Here is an 8553-nt window from a genome sequence, read left to right as displayed (position 1 = left end):
TGGTTTTAGTATGACTTTCTGCACATTTTTTCTATATAAGGCCTCTTTTGCGACTTAATAGACCATTTAGTCGTTTTCACCTTATTTTTGCCAAGAAATGCCTCCTAGCGTCTAAACGGTACGAGATAAAGCAAAACGAGCGAAATTTTCGTCCATGGGGTTCTACTCTCACGAGTTACCCGTTAGGAACCCCTGAAAAAATATTCGGTAAAAAATACATTTTCCCTTCTGTGGGTTTTTGATTTTCTAAAAAGTCAATTTTCGAGCTAGAATGCTCATCTTCGAACTCGATTTGTCTTTTTATGATGCAAAACGACCCTGAAATTCCCAGATCGATATCTCAATTCTTTCTCGAGTTATCGTGCGGACAGACGGACAGACAGACGGACAGACAGACAGACAAACAGACAGACAAACAAACAGAATGAAACTTTTCGGGTCAGTGGAGTAATGGGCTTCGCTAAACGCTCAGCCAACTAGCTATATGTACGCCAGACCACGTCTCGCGTAACAGGCTTCGCGATATATCACAAAACACTGTTACGCTGCGACGCGCCTGGCGCACATATAGCTAGGCCTGCGGCGCTGACACCCCAGACGAGTTAAATTTTACGATTTAATAGACCATTTTGTCGTTTTCACCTTATTTTCGCCAAGAAATGCTCCCAAGCACCCAAACGGTGCGGGATAGAGCAAAACGGACAAAATTTTCGTCCAAAGGGTTCTACTTTCACGAGGTACCCCTTAGAAGCCCATAAACAAATATTTGAAAAAAATAAATATTTTGCAACCTGTGGTTTTTGATTTTTTTAAAAGCCAAATTTTGAGCTAGAATGCTCATCTTCGAACTCGATCTGTCTTTTGATGATACAAAACGACCCTGAAAATCCCAGGTCGCTATTTCAATTCTTTCTCGAGTTATCGTGCGGAGAGACAGACAGACAAACAAACAAACAAACAGACAGACAGACAAACAGAATGAAACTTTTCCGGTCAGTGGAGTAATGGGCTTCGCTAATCGCTCAGCCAAGCCAATTATATTTAGTATACAGTTTACTCAATTCCTCACCCTTTGTCCCTACAGTGAGCTTAACAGGCGGCGCACAGATTTTTCTTACGCCGACTAACGCGTATAGAGAAAGTAGTGCATTATAAGTGCTACATCAATGCGCAGATACCCCGATCATGCATTTTCCTCAAAAGTGTGTTATTAGTGCATATACCCCGTGTTTTCAAAGCGCGGCTATTAGCGCCTTCCATTGCACCTTTCAGATTGGACATATCAGGCGCGTTCAACGCGCATTATTGTAGAGGAATTTCGCGGTTGCGGATGTGCCTGCAATGCGCTTTCTATGCGCCGCTCTGCTGCCTGGGCAGGGTGGCCACCATGTCACGCATTTGACTTTTTAGCAGACAGCCTAGACAGGTTTCGGACACACTTCCGACATAGAATCAGATGGGTAGGACAGTGATCGGCGTTTGTGTTTTGAGTGTAAAATACAAAATAAGGTAAGTTGTTAGGTAAATTAGTAAGTAGTCATTGTCCCTAAATTCGGACGGTTTTTGAGGAAAACGCCTGTGACATCTAGAATTTTTGAAATATGAAAAATCGCTGGGGATTCTAAAATCCTCACGTTGAGACACACCTACCACTCTCCGAAAATATTTTTTCGCGCTAACGGTATAGGGCTGTTTGAATCGTGTCCGTATTTAGGAACCAACGCACGCGTCCTTAACTCGGACAGCTTTGAAAAATTATGAAAGTAGAAATTTTTGGTCGTTTTTGGGGGGTATAGAAACTTCAGGAAAAAATTTGACCTTACCCTATCGTCCAAATTTTCTTATCCGGTATAGTTTAGTCACCAGAACTCCTTAAAGATCGCTTTTAACGTACCCTAAATTCAGACAGTAGTCACTTTGGCATGTAAAAGCCTCTGTCCGAATTTGGGGCTCATTGCAAAAACGCTTCCCAAAACTAAACCGTGCGACAAAAAATGAAAAACTTGGTGTCACATTGTAGATAAGAGTACCAAGTTTCGCATATGTTGTGGTCAGAATAACCCGAACTTACACTGTTCGGAGCCCCAAATTCTTGCAAGACACCTTTAAAAACGCCTGTTTTGGGGGGCTAAAAATACAAATTTCAGGAATTTCTTGAGGACGCAATATCACTCACATATTTATTTTTTTTGGCAGAAATGGGAACTTGGTGGTTTTACCTTTCCATCAAACCCAGATAAGTGAAATTTTTTCAACGCATTATGGATATGGAGGCGACAGTAGTGAAATACGGCACAATGTCCGAATTAAGGGGGCAAGTCCGAATTTAGGAACAATAACTGTATGTGGCGAGGAACGACGCGCTGGCAAGGGGAAGGGGGGGGGGGGAGGAGGTTGTAGCGGTGGTAAATGCGACCTGGCCTAGGCGAGGCGCGCTGGCTGCGCTGCGCACGGCGCACGGGGCAACTGGTGATGGTGACAAGTACGTGTTTAAAAGCGAAATAAGTGCGTGGCCCTTTGGGCCACAGGGGGGCCCACCCGTTTTTCGCGGTCGACACGGGCGGGCCAGTCTGCCCCTGTGAGTGCGAGGGTGGTGGCCCGGTGGCCCCTTAGACGAAAGGAGAGGAGGAGCCCCGAGCGAATGCAAATGTATCTCTTTCATTAACTGGTAGCGAATGAGATTTCAAAGCCCACCCGGTGCACCAAATGGCAAATTTGGCGAAATGGCACACGGCATATGAGTCGTGTCGCATCAGACATGTTACATGTTAAATAAAAAGTGTTTCAATCAAACTAATTTTTAAAGTCACAAAATTTTAACTCATCTTAAAATTGTCGCATCAAGATGCGGTTTGCACGTAAATTTTTCTTTTTTTTACAGCTTATCATGAAAACATCCGTATTCAATATTTGCAAGTCCCAAATTTAAAAGGCTTTTTCCTTATGTAATATGAGACAAAGAAGCGGGCCCCAGGGAGCGGCCGGGGGTGGGCTGCTCGGGTCTGGTCAGGGGGAGCAGGTTACAAGTGTTGCTGCAGTTGCTAAGGAGGGGTAGCCAGCAGAGTTTTGGGGTCACCCGCCTTCCGGTTTGAATCCGACTGTAGGTAGTTGTAGGCCAGGCGCGTCGCAGCACAAGTGTTTCGTGAGATATCGCGAACCCTGTTACGCGAGATGTGGTCTAGAGTAAATTTACACAGTTGCTTAAAATGATCAAAAGTGTTGACGGCGTACAAACATGCTGAGCTAGATGTCGCCAGGCGCGTTACTGTGCAACAATGTTTCGCGAGCTTTTGCGACGTGGTCTGGCGTACATCTAGCTAGTTACCAATACATATTAATTGTATTTCTTCAGGATTCGGCACAAGGCAGTTTTCGAAACTTAAGTTGTTTGCGCACGGTTAAGATTCCCCCAAATAGGATTGCACGATCCCTGGGGAAAAAAGTAAGTGGCAAAGTGCAAGTGAAGTGGCAATCAAGTGTCACTTGGTTGCCCCCTTGCTAAGGTGGCATTTAAGTGGATTTTGACATTGTAAGTGGCAAAGTGGCAAAGCGCCAAGGAGGAGGTGAAGCGGCAAGGAGGAGGCAAAGTGGCACCCGAGTGGCATCAGTCTCCATATTTTTCGCCCAGTGTTACCAGACGGAGGCGAGGTTATCCCACGCAAGGCAGTGAAAAATCCCTTTTCACCCCTATTCATCCCTTTTAGGCCCCTTTTCCCAAAAACCTAGCAAAATGAGAACTTTTGAGACCTCAAAAATCCCTTTTGGCCACTTCTTAATCCCTTTGGCCTCCAAAAATCCCTCAAAAAGGGATTTATCCCACGATCTGGCAACACTGTTTTCGCACATTTGTGTAATTGTACCGAGATCCCTCAGGGGAGTCTCCTGTTCAAAAATCAGGGGGGTGGGGGGGGGGTGGGGGGCTGACCGTCCAATCCCGGTCTTACGCCCCCCCGGCAGCCTCATATGACTAATCGAGCGTGGCGGATCATCGGCGAGAACGAAGAGCACCGCACTTGGTTCCCACATTGCCACTTTGGCTCTTTATGGCCACTTCAACACTTAGATGCCAGTTAAATACTTCTTCGGAAAATTCTAGGTTGCCACTCCGCCACTTTCCTCTTTCTTGCCACTTTGCCATCTGAATACCACTTAATATTCACTTTGCCACTTATTTGCCTCTTGGTTGCTTACAACCACTTAACTTCCACTTCAGGGGCTCTTCGCCACTTACTTTTTTTCCCAGGGATGGACAGGGTGATTCAAGATGTTTTTCTAAAAAACATTTGCCGAACTTAATCGTATCACCGAATACTTTTACGATCTGCTGTGACTGACGGACAAGCAAACAACTGGCTTTTGCCCAATCGAGTTCAATATTATTCCTAACTTCGATTAAAACATTGGCGGATTGGGAGGTTAGGTGGTTAGGTGACGGGTTAAACATAGTAAACAGTGGCAAGGGGGCGAAGAAAGTCTCCTCTGTGTAGGGCGTTTAGGCCCCGACTTTAAGGGACTTTTTATACAGTGTTGCAACATACCTGGGGAAACGTGAAACGTTCAAAGCCCTTTTCATCTGAATGTCAAACTGTAATGTCAGTCAGTACGGCACACAAGCTCACAAGTTTGCTGGACCAACGCTCGTCTTCTGCTTTGTTGACAGATATCACTTGGCTACGCGACGCCTCGCATGCTGGTTTGGTTATTTTTATATACCCAGTCCGTTTGTCATTTAACTTCTCGGCCTTTCGTTTTAAGTCCGACGAATGTTATCTCATGAGAATTCTTCGATTAATTCGGTGTACGTGCCATTTTGCCCAGCCGCCGTGGCAACACTAGCGCCAAGGGCCGGCGGTGGCGGACGCGGGAAGTAGCTGGCAGTTGCGCTCTGTCCGAGCTCCGAGGCGGACGCGTCCGTGCCGCTCGCTGCGGCGAGGTTCCCGCCAAGCCCGCGCCGTTTGCCGCTGCCGCCCGTTATTGCACAGTGTTCGCGTTCATAAAAGTTTTACATGAGTTTGGACGGCGAATATTCGCGACTCAAGTGTAAAACCTGCTTCGCCAAGTGTTAATGTGTGCACCACCCAGGTGACCTCTGCCAGCCGGCAGAGGTCACCCGGCGGGGACGCGCTTGTGACCTTGGGGAACCAGCGCGTCTGAGTGGAAGATTTGAGCTCGGGTCTTAGTGTGCGTGTCTTTTCGTACCTTTCGTGCTGTGTACGTGCATACGTGACGAACTCTTCAAGGTGTGAACAAGTGGTCCTTCACGTCAACTTTCCGCCTCAACTCTGGAGCTTGGCGCCAACGCTGATCCGGCCCGTTTTTCGGTGAGTTCACATTCTGTATACCAATCATTGTACCATAGTCAAGTCAACAAAACCTTTCGGTAGAGCTGAAATACGAAAGACTGCAGGGAAAAAGTACGTGGAGGTAATAGTGGTGTATTACCGAAACGCCAGTTTTTCTCGGACGGACTTCATTTTTTGGTTTTAGGGGTAACCTAGGTTACACTGTTATATTCCTACGAAGAAGTGCTTTGCAAATGTTTCGCACATAGCAAAGTAACTTATTTGAAATCGTTGCAGCTGGCAAAGCAATGCTTCGCAGTAGAGCTTTCCGGTAAAGCTAAAATGCAGAAGAATGCGAGGAACAAGCGAACGGAACTCACTTTGCTTTTCCGTGGGACTTTCGTTTTCTTGTTCCCTGCATTCTTTTGCATTTCAGCTTCACCGGAATGCTTTATTATAAAGTATATGATAAACCATTCCGCTAAAGATAAAATGCAGAAGGATGCGAGGAACAAGGAAACGGAATTCATCATGTTAAAGCATAACGATTTCCGTTTTCTTCTTCTCCGCATTCTTCTGCATTTCAGCTTTACCAGAATGCTTTACTCTAAAGCAGTGTTTTGTTGGCTGAGTGCAAACTAAACTATACTATACAGTAATGTATTACACTGTTTGGCTGAGCATGGTTGCCTTGAAAACCTGGAAAACTCAGGGAAATAAAAAACTGTCAGGGAAATCAGGGAAAACTCAGGGAAAATGAAAAAAAGTCAGGGAAATTTGGTCTGACTGGTCCCCAAACTGCAGTCTATTCGCTGTGTAGGTCAAATACACATTTTGACGTCCCAGTAGGGTGTTTTGTCCTAAAATTTTTCGCGCTCGCTTCGCTCGCGGTCTTGTATTACAGTTAAGGGTATTTGTTTTTCCCAGTACTTCACCAGGAACGGTGCTTAAAACTCAGGGAAATTTGGGGAGAAACGGTCTGGAAATCAGGGAAAACTCAGGGAAAATGGAAATGAAAATTTTGTGGCAACCATAGTGCAAACTAAACTATACTATACAGTAATGTATGAGCACCTTACCCCATTCGGCGGAACCATAACAAAGCAGAAGCCTCTAGTCGCTAAAATATCTCAAACGCCCTTAGTTTGGTGTTATTTTTGATAAAACTTGTGTGGTTGGGTAATAGTTTTTAACACCGGAGACGATAGGACTACTCATTTTAACCGAAACGCACGAGAAAATTTGCATGTTATGGTTCCCACTACGCGCTGCCACCTCGCCACCGAATGGGGTAACGTGCTCATTATACTGTGTAACGAAGCCGACATATAGAAGCAAAAAGTTCGTGTAACAGGCTGCCGCCAACCTAAAACTAAACATTTAAATGAACAAATGCAGTTTTATTCGTGTAAGTTTGCCTAACTAACGCTTCATCTTCAGGTTTTGTCAAATATAGAGCCCTTTTAAAGCTATTATTTCAGTTTTGGGAAGATTTAAAACATTAAGGTTTCTTAAATAAAATTTCCAATTTAATATGTTGGTACATATCCTTCGAACTGTTTTCGCGCGGCCCGGAAGGCGTCTGCTGGCATTTCAAAAGTATTGTGGCTGTGGTAGTTTGAAGGGAAATTAGATAAAGTAAAGATTTAATCAACGAGGAAAATAAGAATAAGAAATAAGAATAATGTACAAGTTACGACGTCACTAAGTAACCTACATATAAGTTATCGTGTTTGGTTAGGTAGGAGACTGTTAAAATACAACCGAACAATTGTAAACTTTGTTGTATGTCATTACTGGGTAGGTTGTCAAAATAGCAATAGGGTATTTCAATGGAGCGCTGGCCGGAACTAAGAAGAACAAAAGCGGATACAGATAGCGGTGGTGGGGGCGGGCGCGCGGAGGAGCGGTGGGTGGAGGGGGAGCCTCCCCGCCCGCCCCCACCACCGCTATCTGTATCCGCTTTTGTTCTTCTTAGTTCCGGCCAGCACTCCATTGAAATACCCTATAGGGTATTCCAATAGGGAGTATACTCCGGGGCTCGGCTAGACCGGAAGGAGAAGAACAAAAATCGTCGGGCCGGTCGGGCGCGGGGAGGAGCGGGGTACTGCCCCCACCCTGCCCCGCTCCTCCCCGCGCCCGACCGGCCCGACGATTTTTGTTCTTCTCCTTCCGGTCTAGTCGAGCCCCGGAGTACCCTATGGAGCGCGGAGCGGAAGCAAGAAGAACAAAAACGGAACGGGGAAAGGCGCCCGCGCTGTCCCCCTCTCCTCTACTAGACGGAGAGGGGGAGCGCCCGGGGAGGAGTAGTGGGCAGGCGGGGAGGAGTGCGGGCGTCTTTCCACGTTCCGTTTTTGTTCTTCTTGATTCCGCTCCGCGCTCCATTGGAATACCCTATTCATTACCTACACAATACTTTGTTGGGTATTAGTAGAAATTCATGCAACGTTTGATTTCGAACTTCAGTTGTTATCTAAATGGCAGGTGAAAAACGATAATAGACCGTTTCGACAGTGCGCTTTTTGAGAAGAAATAAAGAAGTCAGGACCGGAACCAGTAGCTAAAGTTCGCTGATTTTTGTCATTTGACACTGCAGTTCGACGTGAATGACCTCTATTAAAACTGTCAATTTAAGTTTTCACTGATCTTAGCCTGTATTTTAGAACGGTTTCCGGTGGTGATTTCATTAATTCTTCATTAAACGGGCACTGCCGGAACCTTCTATTTGCGTGATGAAGGCGTTGTCTAGTGACATTTTATTTTGAGTTTAAGGTCAGTTTCAGTTAATCAAGATTTTAACCATATTCAAATTCGCGACAGTTCAATAGACCCTATTCAGTCTCGGCTCCGGGAGAAGAAAACAGGAATCCCGACCGGAACCAGTACCTTTATCCTGCCATTTCTTCGCGAGAAAACTTGCAAACCTGACATAAAAAATTATCACAAACATTGTGGATTGTGCTTCTACCTTCCAAAGCCATTTAAACGTTATAATAGCGTTATTTTTCGTAACTGGTTCCGGTCGGGATTCCTGTCTTCTTCACTTTTAGCCGAGACCGAAAAGGGTCTATTCCGTATAAAATGCCATTCTGCAGTGACAAGCTGTCAGTTGATAGGCAATGTGGTTTGTTGTTATGTTATATGTTTTGTTTTTTGATTACGTTTATCAACGATATCTAGCATTCAGTACCCCAGAAGCGCGACTGCATTAAATGCGCTTCAATAGGGTATTTCAATGGAGCGCTTCCCGGAACTAAGAAGAACAAAACCG

This window comes from Frankliniella occidentalis, unplaced genomic scaffold, assembly GCF_000697945.3.
Source record: "Frankliniella occidentalis isolate FOCC.00 unplaced genomic scaffold, Focc_3.1 Scaffold363, whole genome shotgun sequence".
Taxonomy (NCBI): Eukaryota; Metazoa; Arthropoda; class Insecta; order Thysanoptera; family Thripidae; genus Frankliniella; species Frankliniella occidentalis.
The sequence above is the reverse complement of the archived record's forward strand: the minus strand, read 5'-3'. Positions refer to the sequence as shown.